This window comes from Hemiscyllium ocellatum, unplaced genomic scaffold, assembly GCF_020745735.1.
Source record: "Hemiscyllium ocellatum isolate sHemOce1 unplaced genomic scaffold, sHemOce1.pat.X.cur. scaffold_1283_pat_ctg1, whole genome shotgun sequence".
In the NCBI taxonomy this organism is placed as follows: domain Eukaryota; kingdom Metazoa; phylum Chordata; class Chondrichthyes; order Orectolobiformes; family Hemiscylliidae; genus Hemiscyllium; species Hemiscyllium ocellatum.
This window is the reverse complement of record NW_026867728.1, coordinates 27426-47189: the sequence shown is the minus strand read 5'-3', so window position 1 is coordinate 47189 and position 19764 is coordinate 27426. Positions and strand designations below refer to the sequence as shown.

At 44.2% G+C, this 19764-nt stretch overlaps 1 long non-coding RNA gene across 1 annotated transcript; it reads left to right on the top strand.

Moving 5' to 3' along the window:
* The first annotated feature begins 678 nt into the window (after window positions 1-678).
* LOC132809484 (uncharacterized) lies at window positions 679-18900 on the top strand. The gene is made up of 3 exons (XR_009642352.1): window positions 679-744; window positions 17470-17571; window positions 18860-18900. It is a non-coding gene; the product is annotated as an uncharacterized LOC132809484 (long non-coding RNA).
* The last annotated feature ends 864 nt before the right edge of the window (window positions 18901-19764 follow it).

The following is a 19764-nucleotide window of genomic DNA, read 5'->3' as shown; positions in this document are numbered from 1 at the left end:
AGGGTTCAATGGATCCGATCTGTAAGTACCTTCAGCGGTCACACGGCACCAGGTTATAGGCCAACAGGTTTATTTGAAATAACAAGGTTCAGAGCACTACTCCTGAATCAGGTGAAGTCCTGGTGCAGTGTGACTTCTGACTTTGTCCACCGCAATGCAACACTGGCACCCCCACATCATGGAAGTATCTTGTAATCAAGGTTTTCAAATTGAGTGACGAGGAGACATTTTGATCAGGGTGACTCTTGTTGGGGAATGTCTAGGACAGACCTGTTAGAGATGTGAGTGGAGTCTTTAATTGTTCATTTTATTGTGAAGTTGAAAGGAATGTAACATATTGAAATAAGAACTTCTGCACACTGACCTCATCCATTCTGATGTTTGTCCTTTCCTCAGCTGCTCAAGGAAATGTCTCAGTGGTGAATGGGACAGAGGGAGATTCACTTACTTTACCCTGTATCTTCAGTCGCTGGTACTACCCTCCCCTGTCCACTGTTACCTGGATGAGGAAGGAGCCCTGCCAACACATTGTTACATTTACAGCCCAATCACAGGGAACTTGGACAACTGGACACGGTGGAAATCGGTACGAGCTCATCGGGAACCCAGAGGAGGGAAACGCCTCGACCAGGATACACCAGCTGAGTGTGAGGGACAATCACACTTACCTGTGTCTGGTGGAATACAGTTTCGAACCTGATTCTCAGTATCTGATCCAGAAAGAGACTCGGCTGCAGGTACATGGTAAGAAACCGTTCCCACATTCTTCAGCCTGTAGAAGGTGCACAGTGAGAGTGGAACAGATTCTGTGAATGTTTTGCGATTTGATTTTCTGGTGAAAGGACATGGAACTAAAACATTAACCCTGTTTCTTTCCACAGGTATTCTCTGCCCTGCTGAGTATTTGCAGCATTTTGATGTTTATTAAAAATTTCTACCATCTGTAGAGTTTTAGCTTTGGGTTTCAAATTTAATTTTAGTCCATATTTAATGTACTATGCTGTCCTGACATTTTTAGGTGCATTCTGATGTCAGTATTGAAAGACATTGACAGACTCAGAACATTCAGTTATATCTCCAAAAGCCCCAAAGTTATACTGACATTGAGATCATCTCCTTGAACAGGAAGGTGCAACTGTCTGATGTGTCCCTCTTGGTTACAACCTTCATCAGGAATAGTTCCATCAGTGCAACTACGTTCCCACAGTGTCCATCTGACTGTGTGAGGCATCACAGCCATGTGGGACTTATCCGCGCCCTGCATTCACCCATGGGTTATAAAGGAAGGTGGTGGTATACTGTTACTGTTGCTGTAGTAAAAAATGAGGTCTGCAGATGCTGGAGATCACAGCTGCAAATGTGTTGCTGGTCAAAGCACAGCAGGCCAGGCAGCATCTCAGGAATAGAGAATTCGACATTTCGAGCATAAGCCCTTCATCAGGAATAAGCTTGTGGGAGTCAGTCGGTTTATAATAGATGTCTGTGTTGAGTCGGTCGCCCGAGATAGAAATGGAGAGGTCTAGGAAGGGGAGGGAGGAGTCTGAGATGGTCCAGGTGAATTTCAGGTCGGGATGGAAGGTGTTAGTAAAGTTGATGAACTGTTCAACCTCCTCGTGGGAGCACGAGGCAGCGCCGATACAGTCATCGATGTAGCGGAGGAAAAGGTGGGGGGTGGTGCCAGTGTAGTTGCGGAAGATGGACTGTTCCACATATCCTACGAAGAGGCAGGCATAGCTGGGGCCCATGCGGGTGCCCATGGCAACTCCTTTGGTTTGGAGGAAGTGGGAGGATTGAAAAGAGAAGTTATTCAGGGTGAGGACCAGTTCAGTCAGTCGAAGGAGGGTGTCAGTGGAAGGGTACTGGTTGGTGCGGCGGGAAAGGAAGAAGCGGAGGGCTTTGAGTCCTTCGTGATGGGGGATGGAGGTGTACAGGGACTGGATGTCCATAGTGAAAATAAGGCGTTGGGGACCGGGGAAGCGAAAGTCCTGGAGGAGGTGGAGGGCGTGGGTGGTGTCCCGAACGTAGGTGGGGAGTTCTTGGACTAAAGGGGACAGGACCGTGTCGAGGTATTGGGAGATGAGTTCGGTGGGGCAGGAGCAGGGGATTCCTGATGAAGGGCTTATGCTCGAAACGTCGAATTCTCTATTCCTGAGATGCTGCCTGGCCTGCTGTGCTTTGACCAGCAACACATTTGTTACTGTTGCTGGTTGACCAATCCAGACACGCAAGTCTGTGGCTATGGGTTCAAATCCCATCACAACAGAAGGTGAACTGTGAATAAATGTTTTTTAAAATCTGGAATTTGAAAGTAAAGCTAACCTCATGGCTGAGATTTGGAAAATCTGATCTGATTCAGTTGTACACTTCAGGGAATCTGGAGTTTGGTTCAGTTAGCTGGGCGGTCGGCTTGCTAAGCAGTGTGATGCCAATAGTGTGGGTTCAATCCCCACATTGGCTCAGGTGACCATGAAGGACCCTCCTTCTCAACTCTCCCCTCACTGAGGTGCGGTGGCCCTCAGGTTAAACCACCAACATTTCTCTCTCTCTCTCAAGAGAAAGCAGCCCATGGTCTGGTAGGAATACGGTGACTTGATTTAGAGAATGAAATCTGCCATTCATACTCAGTGTCATTTGTTGCCATACGCACAATATTGAGCCCTCTCTCTCCATCAGCACCACCTCACGCAGGCTCAGGGCTGCTCATAATCCACCAACTCTGCACAGTCCACTTCAAACTCTGTATTGGGTAAACAAAACACAGACTGGGTGATTACTTTGCAGAACAGAAATGTTCGTTCACAAAAATGAGGCTGAACATCCAGTTGCCTGCCAGATTGACACACCAGCTTTTGGGGACCCAGTGACCTTCTGGACTCAATATTGAGGTCAATAATTTTAGTGCCTCAGCACCTTCTCCTATCTCCTTCCCCCAACCCCCACACACCAGGCCTTGTCATCACATGGGCTACGACCAAAACAATCCATTGTCAGTGACGCATGGTCCCCATCAGCAGCTGTTCATTCTCCCAGGCCGACCTTTCCCCTTTTCTTTGTCTGTCCAATTGTTTTTCTCTCTGTCTGGGGTCCCTTCCCACTGAGTTTTTACTCCTGCCCCCTCACCCACCTCCCCATCTTCAGCATCTATACCAACCTTTTCCCAGCTATAATCAGTTATAGAGTCATACAGCACAGGAGCAGACCTTTCAGTTCAACGAGTCCACACTGACCATAATCCCAAACTAAAGTACTCCCACCTGCCTGCACATGGCCTGTATCCCTCCAAACATTTCTTTTTCATGAAATTATCTAAATGTCTTTTAAGCATTGTAACTGTACCCACATCCACCATTTCCTCTGGAAGCTCATTCCACATGAACCACTCTCTGTGTAAAATAAAAACTGCCCCTTTTGTCTTTTTAAAACCTTTCTCCTCTCACCTTAAAGATATGCCCCAGTCTTGAAATCTCCCACCTGAGCAAAAAGACACCTGCCATTCACCTTATCTATATTCCTCAGGCTTTTATCGATCTTGATAAGGTCACCTCTCAACCTTGCACACTCCAGTGAGAAAAGTCCCAGTCGCTCCAGCCTCTTCCGGTAACTCAAGGCCTACTTTCTCAGCAACTTCCTGGTAAATCTCTTCTGAACCCTCTCCAGCTAAATGATATCCTTGCAATAACAGGGTGACCAGAACTGGACACAATAGAGGCCTTACCAGCATCCTGTCCACCCTGAACATAATATCCCAACTGCTGCTGAACCACCGTATATATAGATGATGCCTGAATCCCAAGGTCTCTGTTCTACAGCACTACCCAAGGCCCTAATTTTAATTGTATAAGTCTTGCCTTTGTTTGTTTTCACAAAGTGCAATACCTCACACTTATCTTAAACTCCATCTGTCGCTCTTCAGCCCATTAACCCATTTGATGACGATCTCTTTGTATTCTAAGATAACCTTCTTTCATTGTTCAATGTACCATCAATGTTGGTGTCAACCGCAAACTTGTAAAACATTCTTTCTGTGTTCTTATCAAAATTTTAAAACAAATGACTGACAAAAGTGGGCCCAGCCCCGATCCCCGTGGAACCCTGCTGGTCACAGGCCTCCAGAACAAAACCCTCCCTCCACCGTCACTCTCTGTCTTCTGCCTTTCAGCCAATTGTGCATCCACTTGCCAAGCTCACCCGGAATCCCATGGGATCTAACTTCACTAATTAGTCTACCATGTGGAACCTTGTCAAAGGATTTACCAAAGTCTAAGTAAACAATGTTAACCCCTCTGCCCTCATCAATTTTCTTGTTTACCTCTTCAAAAATCTCAATCAAGTTTGTGAGACACAATATCACTTGCACAAAACCATGCTGACTATCACTAGAGTCATAGAGCTATAGAGATGTATAGCATGGAAACAGACCCTTCAGTCCAACCCATCCATGCTGACCAGATATCCCAACCCACTCGAGTCCCATCTGCCAGCACTGGGCCCATATCCCGCCAAACCCTTCCTATTCATGTACCCATCCAAATGCCTCTTAAATGTTGCAATTGTACCAGCCTCCACCACTTCCTCCAGCAGCTCATTCCATACATGTACCACTCTCTGTGTGAAACATTTGCTCCTTAGATCTGCTTTATATCTTTCCCCCTCACCCTAAACCTATGCCCTCTAGTTCTGGACTCCCCGACCCCAGGGAAAAGACTTTGCCTATTTATCCTATCCATACCCTTCATAATTTTGTAAGCCTCTGTAAGGTCACCCCTCAGCCTCTGATGGTCCAGGGAAAATAGCCCCAGTCTGTTCAGCCTCTCCATTTAGCTCAAATCATCCAATCCTGGCAACATCCTTGTAAATCCTTTCTGAACCCTTTCAAGTTTCACAACTTCTTTCCAGTAGGAAGGAGACCAGAATTGCACACAATCTTCCAACAGTGGCCTAACCAATGTCCTGTACAGCTGCAACATGACCGCCCCCCCCCCCCCCCCCCCCCCCCGGCTCCTGTATTCAATACTCTGATCAATAAAGGAAAGCCTACCAAATGCCTACTTCACTATCCTATCTAACTGCGACTCCACTTTCAAGGAGCTATGAACCTGCACTCCAAGGTCTCTTTGTTCAGCAACACTCCCTAGGACCTTACCATTAAGTGTATAAGTCCTGTTAAGATTTGCTTTCCCAAAATGCAGCACCTCGCATTTATCTGAATTAAGTTCCATCTGCCACTTCTCAGCCCATTGCCCCATCTGGTCAAGATCCTGTTGTAATCTGAGGTAACCTTCTTTGCTGTCCACTACACCTTCACTTTTGGTGTCATCTGAAAACTTACTAACTGTACCTCTTATGCTCACATCCAAATCATTTATGTATATGACAAAAAGTAGAGGACCCAGCACCAGTCCTTGTGGCACTCCACTGGTCACAGGCCTCCAGTCTGAAAAACATCCCTCCACCACCACCCACTGTCCTCTCCCTTTGAGCCAGTTCTGTATCCAAATAACTGGTTCTCCCTGTATTCCATGAGATCTAATCTTGTTGATCAGTCTCCCATGTTGACTATCCCTATTCATTCCTTGCCTCTCCAAATGCATATAAATCCCAAATTTCAGAATTATTTTCAACAACTTATCCACCACTGAAGTCAGACACACAGGTCTGAAGTTCCCAGGCTTCCCCTGACATCCCTTCTTGAACATTAGTCACTCTCCACTCACTCAGCGTCTCACTCGTATTTATAGATGATACAAATGTTTCTGCAAGGTGCCCAGCAATTTCATCTTAACTTCTGACAAAGTCCTGGGATTCATGAGATCAGGGCTCAGAGATTTATATTTTCAAAGACCTCCAGCCCTTCCTCTTCTGTAATGCAAACGGTTTTCAAAACATCAATATTTATTTCTCAGCGTTCTCTCACCTCCACTTCTCTCTCCACAGTAAAAACTGACAACAAATATTCACTTAAGATCTCTTCCAGCTCTTGAGGTTGAATACAAAGGCAATCTCTTTGCCCTATACTCTGTCTCTTGTTGCTGTCTTGGTCTTAATGTATTTATAGAATCCCTTTGGATTATCCTTAACCTTATTTGCTGAGGCTATCTCATGTCCTTTCTTTGACTTCCTGATCGCCCTCGTATGAATGCCCCGACACTCATTATATGGTGCAAGAGATCCATTTGGATCCAGTTGTTTATATTTAGTGTACGATTCTCTCCTATCCCTGACTGGAACCTCAATCTCTTTATTCACACATTGTTCCCGAAAGCAGTACAGTTGAAACCGTCCTTTGTGAATGGTCTTTTCTGTCTCAGAAGAGGACACAGTGATCCAAGAATCTGAATCCCTCTTCAGCCATTGATTTGTCTCCTTTATCCTTTTGTTCCCTCATCTGAACTTGGCTTTGGGAGTAAACCAGAGATTATTACTTTTGTGGGTCTGTTTTTTAATCTTCGACCTAACCTTTGATATTACTTTGTAAAGCCTTAATCCTTTCCCTAACTATGTCATTCCCATCAATGTGTACAAAAACTTCCAGTTTCTCATTATTCCCTTTAACAGTATGCTTCAAACATTTTGCAATGTCCTTAATCCTAGCACCAAGAAAACAGTCTAATATCCTAGATCCATGCTCACTGCTGCAGAACCTCCTGTCTGTCGCCTTGACAGGAGAATCACCTACAACAATTATTCTTTTAAATGTTGTCAAATCCCTTTGAACATAAGGTTCATTTTTAGCGCCCGAGATCTGACTGTCCCTTCTAATTTCCCCTGAGAGATTATCCTTTCAACAGTCCGAGAGATTTCTGAACTACCTTCTTACCTTTCCTGACAGTCATCCTTCTATCTGACTGATCCTGCTGTGTTATCACCTCTCGAAATCTACTGGCCATCTCACTCTGTGTCTCTTGTATGTCCTCAATGTCATTAAGTCAAAAAAGAAGCAACTTACACTGACATTTTAACTCTAAAATAAACTACATTTCTTTATCAAAAGAGCTAATATTAAGCACAAGTGGTCAGCAGACAGCTATCAATGTTCTGATTAAAAATAAAATCCCACTCCAGAGCCAACCACGTGTTAACCTGTCCAAGAGCTCTGTGACCACAACTTGGTTTGAAACAAAACTTCCCTCAGCAATTATTTTCCATCAGCAAAACTTCCCACAGCCCACATGTGGGCCTATCCAAAAAGTCCATTGATAGGACTCTGTTTGATAAAATAAATTGTGCCTGTCCATTTTGGGAATTTCTTTTGTGTTATTGAATATAAAATAACTAAAAGTGAATCAAACAAAAAGCTTTTCTGACTGAAATGTAATAAATGTAAGAAAGCTGGAAGTAAATTTGAAAATAAATCTGAATCTCAGGAGCAGCTGCAAGACTCACACTCCTCTCAGTCCACAGTTTTTGATCATTTTATTTCTGAAGAAGTGTCACTGGACCCAAAACATTAACTTTACTTTCTCTCCACAGATGTCACCATACCTGCTGAGTTTTTCCCACAATTTCTGTTTTTGTCTCTGCCATCCTTACTTGGTCAGGTCTCTCCAGGACAGGGGTGGACAGTACATCAGGATTGAAGAAGGGTGTTCACTGTGTCAGGTCAGTGGAAGTGAGTGTATGTCCTGGAGGTTGGGCCAGGGGCTGTGTGAGGAACAGCACTAGATCCCATGATTTCTGTCCCTAGCCCTATCTACACGTGAATGCTGACCCACTGAATTATATTTGCCGCTGGGTAAGGAATCTTCTATGATGCTGGGGACATCTTCTGGGTCAAGTTAGGTGTGAATGCCACAGCCCTCTTATTTGCACTGATGAGCAGGGCCCCCCCCTCATTGAGGATGGGGATATTTGTGGAGACTCATATTCCTGTTAGTTGCTTAATTGTCCTCACCCATTCATAACTGCATGTGACAGGTCTGCTGAGCTTATATCTGATGCACTGACAGTGGAATCACTTCCCCCAGAGCATCAATTGTGGTTTATGCTGTTTGACACAGAAGTAGTTTTAGAGCTGACATCTCATTTTCAGGTTTGCTGGTGCTGTTCCTGGCATCACCTCCTGCATTGTTCATTGAACCAGAATTGATGTTCTGACTTGATTGTAATGGCTGAGTGGGGGAGAATTACATGCCATGAGCTTACAGATTGTGTTACAGCTCACTCTGCTGTACTGATGGCCCACAGTGTCTCAGGGATCCCAGTCTTGACTTGCTCGATCTGTTCAAAGTCTGTCCCATTTAACACAGGCCTAGTGCCATACATGATGGGGATGTACCTCAGTGTGAAGATGGGAATTTGTCTCCGTGGGACTGTGTGATAGTTACTCCTCCCAATTCTATAATAGGCAGATAGACGACTGAGGACAAGGTCAAGCTTTTCTCTCTTGTTGGTTCCCTCACCACCCGCCACAGACCCAGTCCAAGAGCTATGTCATTTCAGATTCCACCAGCTCAGGCAGTAGTAAAGCTGCTGAGTCTGTCTTGGTGTTGGACAGTGACGTCTCCCACCCAGAGTACATTCTGTGCCAGTGTTGACCTCAGTGCTTCCTCCAAGTGGTGATAAACATGATCAGAAGCCTGGGAGTGGGGGGAATGTGGCAGTGGGTAGTCATCCGGAGATTCCCTTGCTCATGTTTGACCTGATGTCATCGGACTTCATGATAATGTTTCGAGTTCAGAAAATTCTGCTCAGCAACTGCTGTCTGATTGGTTGAACTGTGCTGTTACAAAGTTATATATTCCTGGAGTCTCTGAAAGTGGAAAGTATCTGGGGCCTACAGAGAGAAAGCAGCCAGCTCTGCCTCTCCCCCATCACTGGAGAGAAAAGCAGAGAAAACACAAGTAATCTGGAAAGAAAGAAGTCACATGTGAAAAGTTCTAAGTTCTCCTGAATGGCCGTTGAATTTGAAGCATAACCATCACTGTCCGGAACACAGCATCTCATTCCTGCTACAAAAAACACAAGAACTGTGAGAGAGAACGATCCTTCCATCTTGTGATCAGGACTTTTATTTTCAGAGTTTTGTTTACCCTGTTACCCTGTCTACATTCTTTTGTCACTCATATAAATCGTCTATCTTTTCTCTGTCTTAAGTGTGTGTGTGTGTGTGTGTGTGTGTGTGTGTGTGTGTGTGTACGTGGCTTTGAAGGGATGCTGTTTAGGAGCATTAATTAGGTATCCATTTCTTTCACTGCTCTTATTACTGGAATTATTCATTAATGGAATTATTTAACTGTTACTGAAGAATCCTGGTGTGGCTCACTTCTGTCCTGAGTAACAGTCTGTCAGGCACTTTGGGTGTTGGGGGCATCGTATTGGGATTCTTGTACATTTGTGTAGTTCCTGATAATGTGTGGATCAGTAGGACATGTTCAGACATAACATGACCCATTGAGTTTTATGAAGGAGTGATGAAGATGATTGATGAATGGAGAGTGGTGGACATGGCCTAAATGGACTTCAGCAAGGTATTTGACAGGGTTCTGCATGATAGACTGGTTAACAAGGTTAGATCACATGGAATACAGGGGAAACTAGCCATATAGATACCTAACTGGCTTGAAGATAGGACACAGAGTGTGGTGGTGCAGGATTGCTTTTTAGACTGGAGGCCTGTACCCAGCGGTGTGCTGCAAGGATCGGTGCTGGATCCACTGCTTCTTATCATTTATATAAATGGCTCAGATGTGAATATCAGAGAAATGGTCAGTAAATTTCCAGATGACACCAAAATTGGAGGTGTAGTGAACAGCAAAGAAGGTTATCACAGAGAACAATGGGACTTTGATCAGATGGGTCAATGGGCTGAGGAGTGGCAGATGGAGTTTAACTTAGATAATTTTGAGGTGTTGCATTTTGTTAAGGCAAATCAGGGCAGGACTTATACACTTCCTGGTAAGGTACTGGGGAGTGTTGCCAAACAAAGAGACCTTGGAGTGCAGGTTCATTGTTCTTTGAAAGTGGAGTCAAAGGGTAGACTGGTTAATGAAGGAAGCATTTGGTAAACTCACCTTTATTGATCAATGCATTGAGTACAGGAATGAGGAGGTCTTGTCATGGCTGTACAGGATGTTGGTTGGCCCACTTTTGGAATACTGCATTCATTTCTGGCCTCCCTGCTATAGCAAAGATGCTGTGAAACTCAAAAGAGTTCAGAAAAGATTGAGGAGAATGATACCAGGCCTGAAAGGCTTGAGTTGTGGGCGAAGCTGAATAAGCTGGGGCAAGATTCCCTGGAGTGTTGGTGGCTGACGGGTGACCTTAAAGGTGTTCATCAAATCGTAATTTAAACATGATAAATAGTCAAGGTCTTTTCTCCAGGGTACGGGCGTCCAAAACTAGAGGGCACAGGTTTAAGGTGGGAGGGGCAAGATTTAAAAGGGACCGAAGGGACACCGTTTTCATGCAGAGTGTGGTGTGAGAATGGAATGAACTGCCAGGGGATGTGGTAGAGGCTGGTATAATTATAACATTTAAAAGGATGGTATATTAATAGGAAGGGATCTGAGGGGTATTGGCCAAATATGGCAAATGGGACAAGATTTATTCAGGATATCTGATGGGCATGGGCAAGTTGGACTGAAGGGTCTGTTTCGGTGCTGCACATCTCTGTAACTTCCCTTTCACATTTTATACTGTTTTTGTCCAACTCAGTGTCTCCCTTTGTCATTGATGTGGGATGTTTAGAGTCAAATCTGTTGCTGTGGGACTGGAGTCACATGCAGGTCAGACTGGGTAAGGACGGTATTTCCCTTCTCTAAAGAACATCAGTGAACCAGATGGATTTTTTCCAACAATTGATCATGGTTTCATGGTTCCCATTAGATTGGTGTTTAATTCCTGATGTAATAACTGATTTGAATTTCCAGCAGCTGCCATGGTGGGAACAGAAACTCTGTCCCCAGTGTATTGGATTGCTCATGAATTTACATTACTATTTGTTCACTCCCTCTCATTATAGCTGTTTAACCTGTTCTCACTAAATAACATACTCAGAATAGAGTCTCCAAGTTTCACTTCCACACACTGATGTCTGTCCCAGTGCTGTGTTCAGACTCTACCTCCCTCTCTCTCTCTCCCTCTTCCCTCACAGCGGATTCTGCTAATGGTTGGTCAATGACAGTCGCGGATGGAGTGAGGGCTGAGGAAGGAGGCTCCGCTGTCTTACCCTGCAGCTTCACCCACCCTGACACTCACCTCACACTCACCGGCTCCATCTTATGGTACAAGGAGGAAACACGGGCTTTTATCTTTAAGTGTACATATCCTGGTCCAGACCATTCCCAGGGTGAGCTGTGTGAGAATGTGATACAGCACGAGGGTGGGAATCGATTCAGATTCGTGGGGGGTCTCACCAACCACAATGTCTCAATAATGATGAAAGGACTGAGCCAGGAGGATGCTGATCCCTATTGTGTAGAGCTCAATATTGAGAATTTTCAAACAAAGTCTCCAACAACGCTGGAAGTTGAAGGAAAGGAACAATGTTTGGATGGTGTCACTGTCCCGATAGCTCAATGAGAACAGGATCCACCTGGACCGGGAGCTCTCGGGTTGGCTCCTTCTCTTGGGCTCTTTCAGTTGGTCTCAGGCAGGAGGCAGTGAGAAGGAGAGAGAGAGAGATGAGGCTGGGATTTATGGACCATTCCATCACCGTGTCTGAAACTTCCAATGGTATCCCATCAACTCCCTAATTTGTTTTTGAAGATGTCAGGACATGTTAAGAATGTGGTTGGAAAAGGAAATGGGATTTACAGGTTTCAGAAATGGAGGTGTTGAGAACTGAGGCAGGTAGCCCATAAGATATAGGAACAGAGGAAGGCCATTCAGCCCATTGAGTCTGTTCCACATTCAGTGAGATCATGACTGCGATGATAAACGTCAATTCCCCATTCTTGCTTTATCTTCACAATCCCTGATTCCGTGAATGATTAAAAATTTGTCTGTCTCAGCCTTGACTATTCTCAATGACCCAACATTAACTGCTCTCTGTGGTAAAGTAGTCCAGAGATTCACTACCCTCTTAGAGAAAACATTCCTCTCATCTGAAATGTGTAACCCCTCATTCTGAGCTGATGCCCTCTGTTCCTGACAAGGGGGACAACCACGCTGCATCCACCTTATCAAGCACTCGAAGCATCTTTAATGTCTCAATTTGGTCACTTGTCATTCTTCTGTAATCCATCAAGCACAGGCTCAATCTTGTCAAACGCTGCCCATAAGACAGCCCCTCCCGACCTGGCATCAACTAATTGAATCTTCTCTGGACTGCCTCCAATGCCAGTTTCACTTTCCTTTGATAAGGGACCAAACCTATCCACAATATTCCAGCTGTGAACTAACTAGTGTCTGGTAAAACCTCCCCACTTTAAAATTCGATTCCATTTGAAATAAAGGTGAGCATTTCATTGACCTTCCCTACTCTCTGCTGAATGTTTTTGTGAAATTTGCATGTTCTCTGTTCTGGAACTTTCTGCAGGCTTTCTCTGTTTCACTAATATTCAGCCTCTCTATTCTTTGTGCCAAATGTATAACCTTACATTTTCCACATTATATTCCAATTGCGAAGTTTTTCTCACTTATTTAACCTGTCGACATCTCTCTCCAGCTACAGTGCATTCACTGACCTCATCCAAATCATTAATGTATATTATAATAAATGTGGCCCCATCTCAGATCCTGTGATACACCACTAATTACAGTTTGCTGGCTGGATATCACTCCCACCTTATCCCAACTCTCTGTTTTCTATCAGTTTGTGTAACCAACAGAACTGAGGTGTAATCTGGGTACCTGTGGGAGTCAGTCGGTTTATAGTAGATGTCCGTGTTGATTCGGTCGCCCGAGATAGAAATGGAGAGGTCTAGGAAGGGGAGGGAGGAGTCTGAGACGGTCCAGGTGAATTTGAGGTCAGGGTGGAAGGTGTTGGTAAAGTGGATGAACTGTTCAACCTCCTCGTGGGAGCATGAGGCAGCGCCAATACAGTCATCGATGTTGTGGAGGAAAAGGTGGTGGGTGGTGCCAGTGTAGTTGCGGAAGATGGACTGTTCCACATATCCTACGAAGAGACAGGCATAGCTGAGGCCCATGCGGGTGTCCATGGCAACCCCTTTGGTTTGGAGCTGTGGAGCCATAAACTATCTTGTTACAAGTCTGCCATTGTTCCTCATCTGTTTTTGCTGCTAAACTGTTTCTGCAGCTCACTCCAGCCAGTTCTGCTCTCATTCCCTTTGGTAAGCTAAGCACAGTAGCTGCCAACCCAAGCTCCTCCCCCTCAAACTGAATATTCAATGCTATCGTGTTATGGTAACAGATTCCAGGGTATCTTTCACTCTGTCATCAGTTATTAAGCCTGAATCATGACACATCACCAAACCCAAACTAGCCTGATCCCTGGTTGGATCCACATCACATTGTTCTCAGAGACTGCCTTCAATATGTCTCTGAATTCTTCCTCATGGCTCCCTCTGCTAATCTGACTATCCCAATATGCATGAAGATTCAAGTCACCCATGATTAATGAACTGCCTCTGTTACATGCCTTTACTATCTGCTGATTTATTCCCTTCCCCACTGTGACAATATTGCTCCTTTGACAAGGATATTCTGTTCTTGGTTTATTGAGAGGGGTTGTAAACAGAGAAGTTTTAGGGCCTATTTGATTATAGATAACAGATACTGCCTCAGGAAATAGGCTTTCAAATTAAAACAGAAAAGAATTATGCAATGAAAGGGAAGTGGCCAGTTAACCCAGCTTAACTTTTTCTGGTTTGGTTTGGTTCAGCAAGCAGTCAGTTTTTGGAGGTTGCTGGTCAAAGAAACAGCTCCATGTTGATCCTCCCTCTCTCTGACATCTCTCCTGTGTGAACCAGGGTTTGACTGTAGCTTTTTTGCCAAGAGAGTGTTTATGGGGACGTTCCAAGCATTTGGAACAGCATCATTAAGTTGCAATCGAGGCGATTGGGTTTTAAATAGTTCTGGGATTCAAATGTGTTTTTCTTTTGTTCATGTGTGAATAAATACTGTTTTGTTAAAAGTGAGTGGTTGGGCCATATGCATCTCTCCTGGATTATCCAATCGACATTTGCATAAAACAACTCAATAAGTTAGGGTCTGGGAGAATTTCCTGAAATGTTTTGAGGGGGTGTGGCCTGGTCCATGACACCCACCATTTAGCTACTGCTATGGGACCCATGGTTTACTCCCACAATATCTTATTTCCGTTTTTGTTCCTTATGGAAGGAACCATAAGGAAGGCTGATCCATACAATTATAGAATTAGACAGGATGGAAGAGGCCCTTGAGCCATACAGTCTACACCAACAAAAACATCACTGTCAGTCTGCACCTGTCCAACCTTCCAGCATTTGGTCCATAGCCTTGTATGTTACATAGAACACAGAACAGTACAGCACAGTATAGACCCTACAGCCCACGATGTTGTGCTGACCATTTATCTTAACCTTAGATCAAAATATCCTCCACACCCTCAATCTTTGTGTTTGTCCAACAGTCGTTTGAATATCCCTAATGTTTCTGACTTTACTACCACTGCCTTCCACATATCCACCAGTCTCTGCATAAATAAACTACCTCTGACATCTCCCCAATACCTTCCTCCAATCACCTTAAAATGATGACTCCTTGTGACAGTCATTTCTGCCTTAGGAAGAGTCTCTGGCTATCTACTCTGTCTATGCCTCTCATTACCTTGTATACCTCTATCAAGTCACCTCTCTTCCTGCTTCTCTCCAGTGCAAAAAGCCCTCACTCACTCAACCTCTCTTCATAAGACAAGTCGTCCAATCCTGTGAGTATCCTGGCAAATATCCTCTGAACCCTCTCTAAAGCATCTACATCCTTCCAGTAATGGGACAACCCAGAACTGGACATAATATTCCAAGTGTGGTCTAACCAGGATTTTATAGAGCTGCAGCAAAACCTCGCGGCTCTTAAACTCAATTCCACCCGTTAATGAAAACCAAAACACCATCCGCCTACTTTCCATTCACTATCACTTGCTGTCTTCATTCAGCGAGCCAATTTTGTATCCAGACAGCCACATCTCCCTGTGTCTCATACCTCCTAACTGTCTGAATTAATTGACTATCAAATGCCTTATTGAAATCCATAATCACCATACCCAATGCTCGACCTTCATCAATTTATCTCATCACATCCTCAAACAACCCAATCAGGCTTGTGAGGCATCACCTGACCCTCACAAAGCCACGCTGACAATCTTTAATCAAACTATGTTCTTCCAAATAGTCATAAATCCTTTCCAGGAAGTTGCTTACCACAGACATCAGACTGACAGGTTTGTAATTCCCAGAGATTTTTCTATTCCTTTTCTCGAACAGAGGAACAACATTCGCCTCCCTCCAATCATCCATTACTACTCCCATGGAGAGTGAGGATTCAGAGATCATCACCAGAGGAGCAGCAATCTCATTCCTCGCTTCCCATAGTAACCTTGGATATATCTGATCCGGCCCTGGACACTTATCTCTCTTGATGCTTCCCAGAATTTTTACCATTTTGATGTTCGTCCTTCCTCAGCTGCTCAAGGAAATGTCTCAGTAGTGAGTGGGACAGAGGGAGATTCAGTTACTTTATCCTGTATCTTCAGGAGCTGGGACTCCCACGCCCCTGACCACTGTTACCTGGATGAGGAAGAAGGCCTCCCAACACTTCATTACATTTACAGCCCAATCACAGGGAACTTGGACAACTGGACACGGTGGAAATCGGTACGAGCTCATCGGGAACCCAGAGGAGGGAAACGCCTCGACCAGGATAAACCAGCTGAGTGTGAGGGACAATCACACTTACCTGTGTCTGGTGGAATACAGGTCAGAAACTGATTCTCAGTATCTGATCTAGAAAGAGACACGGGTGTGGGTTTATGGTAAGAAATCATTCTAGATGGAAAACAACAATTGATCGTATAATCGTTGGATGGTTAATCCAACACCCAGGTAATGTTCTGGGAGTAGGATTCAAATCCTACCATGGCAGATGGTGGAATTTGAAATTAATAAAATTCTCAAAGTAAGAGTCAAAAGCTGACTATGTGACCACTGTTTATTGTTGTAAAAACCCATCTGGTTCACTAATGATCTTTCGTGAAGGGAACTGTCATCCTAACCTGGCCTGGCCTACTTGTGACTCCAGACACACAGCAATGTGGTTTATTCTTAACTAATAGGGATGAGTAATCAATGCTGCCCTACCCAATGTCCTTCTCATCCTGTAATTTAATGAATATGAAGAAGTATTCCGTCTGTAGAGGGTGTACAGTGAGAGTGCAGCAGGTTCTGTGAATTTTTAATGATTTGGTCATTGAAACTAAAATATTAACCCTGTTTCTCTCCATAGGTGGGGTCTGGCCTGCTGAGTATTTACAGCATTTTGATTTTTATTTCAAATTTCCAACACCTGCAGTATTTTGCTTTTGTGTTTGAAATTTGACTTTTTAAACATTTAATGTAATTTGATGTGTTGATCCTTTTAGGTACATTCTGATGTCAGTATTGAAAGGCATTGACACACTCAGAATATTCAGTTCAATCTTCAAACGATCCAAAGTTAAACTGACAATGGGATCATCTCCTCGAGCAGGAAGGTGCTGCAGAGTAATGTGTCCCTCTTGGTTACAATGAAAGTGTTCACACCTTCATCGGGAATAGTTCCATCAGTGCAAGTACATTCCCCAGTTTCTGTCTGACTGTGTGAGGCATCACAGCCACATGGGACCTATCCTAGCCCTGCATTCACACATGGGTTATAAAAGGAGATAGTGGTATACTGCTGCTGTCACTGGGCAACTAATCCAGACACTCATGTCTGGGGCCATGAGTTCAAATCCTACCACAGCAGAAGGTGAAAGATGAATGAAATTTTAAACATTTGGAATTTAAATAAAAAGCTAACCTTATGGTCACATGTGACCACTGTTGACAGTTGGGAAAGTTCATTTGAATCAGTCAGGTCCTTTACAGTATGAAATCTGCCTTCCTTACTTGGTCTGGCCTACATGTAGGACACAGGACAGGGTGGGATGGTAGATCAGTGCTCAGTAATGGGTGCCCTTGTGTTGGTGAGTCAAGACTGGGTCCAGGAAATACCCTGTAGAATGTTTTAAAATATCCATCTAACCTTATATTCTGTATCACAGAATTAAGCAGTTGCCTCCTTCAGGAGTTGTTCTGAACTGCAATGCACTGCCTGAAAGGCCAATGGAAATAGATTTAATAGAGTGATCTTTCAGGCGATAATTGGGTAAGTATTTGGAGGGGAGCACATTCCTGGTCTGTGGGAAACAGCAGGTGAGAGTGTTGAACTGGTTTGCCCCATTACAGAACATCCTGTTTGTACATTTCACCTCTTGCTCTGTAACCCTGCTACAAGTTTCACTGCAGCAACATGGAGGGATTCCTGAATAATGCTGTTCTTGCTGTTTTACAGTGAACAGGACTGAGCCCACCACTGTATATCTGCCAGTCATTCCAACACTTCTCATCCTGCCCATCTGCTTCATAATCTTCATCAACTTCAGCAACAAAGGAGGTGGGTTCATGGAGAATGAGGTTTGATAAAACAGTATGGTTCTGTCATAACAAGAGGGAGGGGTGCACAGGAGATTCACCAGGATGTTGCCTGGGATGGAGCCTTGTTGTGAGTGATTTAACATTGAGGCTGTTTCACAAGGAGATCCATTCAAACCCATTTCATTGAACTCTGATGGATCAATCCCCATTCTCCTCCCATCACTGTTGAATCTCAATGCGCTAAAATATCTTTTCATTCACTCCCATTTGACAGAATCACAACATCTTTTGCATTCATTCCCACTTTGTACAGACTCTCAAAAAGAACAGAAAGGAAGTTGCAGTTCACCACGATATTCTTGTGTGCTTTATTGTTCAAGTGTCTTTTGAGAGTTTGCTGGATAAAGGCATAGACACGGTGGCTCAGATAGTCTGAGTAACAGAGCTATATTTGGGGAGGAATGGTAACATGGACTCCTCTTCTGGCCTGTGCAGTGAGTGCAATGTTCAGGCACTGATCTGTTTTGGGACTGCCCTCATTACTTGTCTTTGCTCTGGCTGAACAAATTGAACAGGCAGGATGTCTGAGGAATATTGAAGGCCTCAGAATCCTGAGCTCAGTTATGTCAGTGCTGAAGACCTTGAGAAGTTTAAATTCTGATCCTTATCTTCATGGCCTCTCCCTCCGTTTCTTTGTCAGTTGCATTTTGGCTTCATAGAGAGAAGTTTTGATACAGGAGCAGGAATGTCTTGCTGTAATTGTACAAGGTCTTGGAGAAACCACACCTGGAGGACTGGGTGAGGTTCTGGTCCCCTTATGGGAGGAAGGATGTTCTGGCATTGGACAGAGTGCAATGAAGGTTTCTCAGACAGACTCCTGGGATTTCAGGGCTGATGTATGAAGAGAGATTGGATCGGTTCGGATGGTATTCACTGGAGTTTGGAAAAATGAGGGGGATCTCAGGGAAATGTGTGAAATTTCAGTAAAACTCGACGAGGTAAATGTAGGAAAGATGTTTCCAGTGACCAGGGAGACAAGAACCAATGGTCACTGTCAAAGGATATGGGGTAGACCATTCAGGATTGACATGGAGAGTAGTCCCTTTGGAGTTACTGTGATCCTGTGGAGTTCTCTGTCACAGAAAGCAGTTGAGGCCAAAGCAAAGAATGTTTTTAAGAAGGCGTTAGAGTTCTTGAGGATAAAGGGATGAAAGTGTATGGGGGGAAAACATTTCCAATTGTGGAGACAATGTGACAAATTTGTTCATAATTTTACAAAATATTTATGAAACTTTTTTTCTCTTCAGGGTGTTCACAGCAAATCAAGAGAACGACACCTTTGAAAAGGTAAGGTAGTCAGTGACTGACACGAGAGTAGCGGTAGAAATTCTCTGAGTCGAGAGTGTGGTGTTGGAAAAGCACAGCAGGTCAGGCAGCTTCCGAGGAGCAGGAGAATCGATGTTTCGGGCAAAAGCTCTTCATCAGGAAGCTCTCACTTTTGCTGAGTAGAAATGCTCTCGTTCAGGGTTGTATTGAATATCTCCTTTTCAGAGACAGAATGCAGCCTCCTGCTAATGATCTCCGAATGTGTTATTTTCCTGCTTACAAGTTGCTCAAACACTCACTGGGAAAATGAGAGGTAAATGACAGAGAAATAAATTCTGAACAGAATTGGTCAATTTCTGGCTGTTTGTAAGTTTTCAGCTCCAGGTTAATCTGAGAGCTCTATTCTGCAAATCAATCTACAATTCATCCTTGTATAAAACGAAAGTGTTCCCCATTTTTCTCACAGTGGTCACTTTGAGTTGTCATGGCTGTTTTATGGAGGGAAAGATTGGAATGTTATCACTTGCAGTGAGTGCTGAGGATAAAAAGGACCTTTTTTGTGAATCCTACTATTTTCTCCCTTGCCCTCCGAGCAGCTGAATTTCCACTGGGTGGGGACGTGATTTCCTGATCATCCCCCACTTTCCAAGATTTCCATGTTCTGTAGCATCCTCCAAAGTTACAGCAGATGGGAAGCCCTTGCAGGAATTTTCCCCACATCTCCAACACCCTCCCTCCCTGCCTTGTAACCAGTTGCTCAAAGCTGACCCTTGGGTGCTTTGGTACATTCTGGTACCAAGGCAGAACTGTTTCTGGTGGTGAATTCTTCAAGGGTGACATGGGTGATTTGTGTCTAAATCTGAACATTTTGTTTATTCATTTGCCG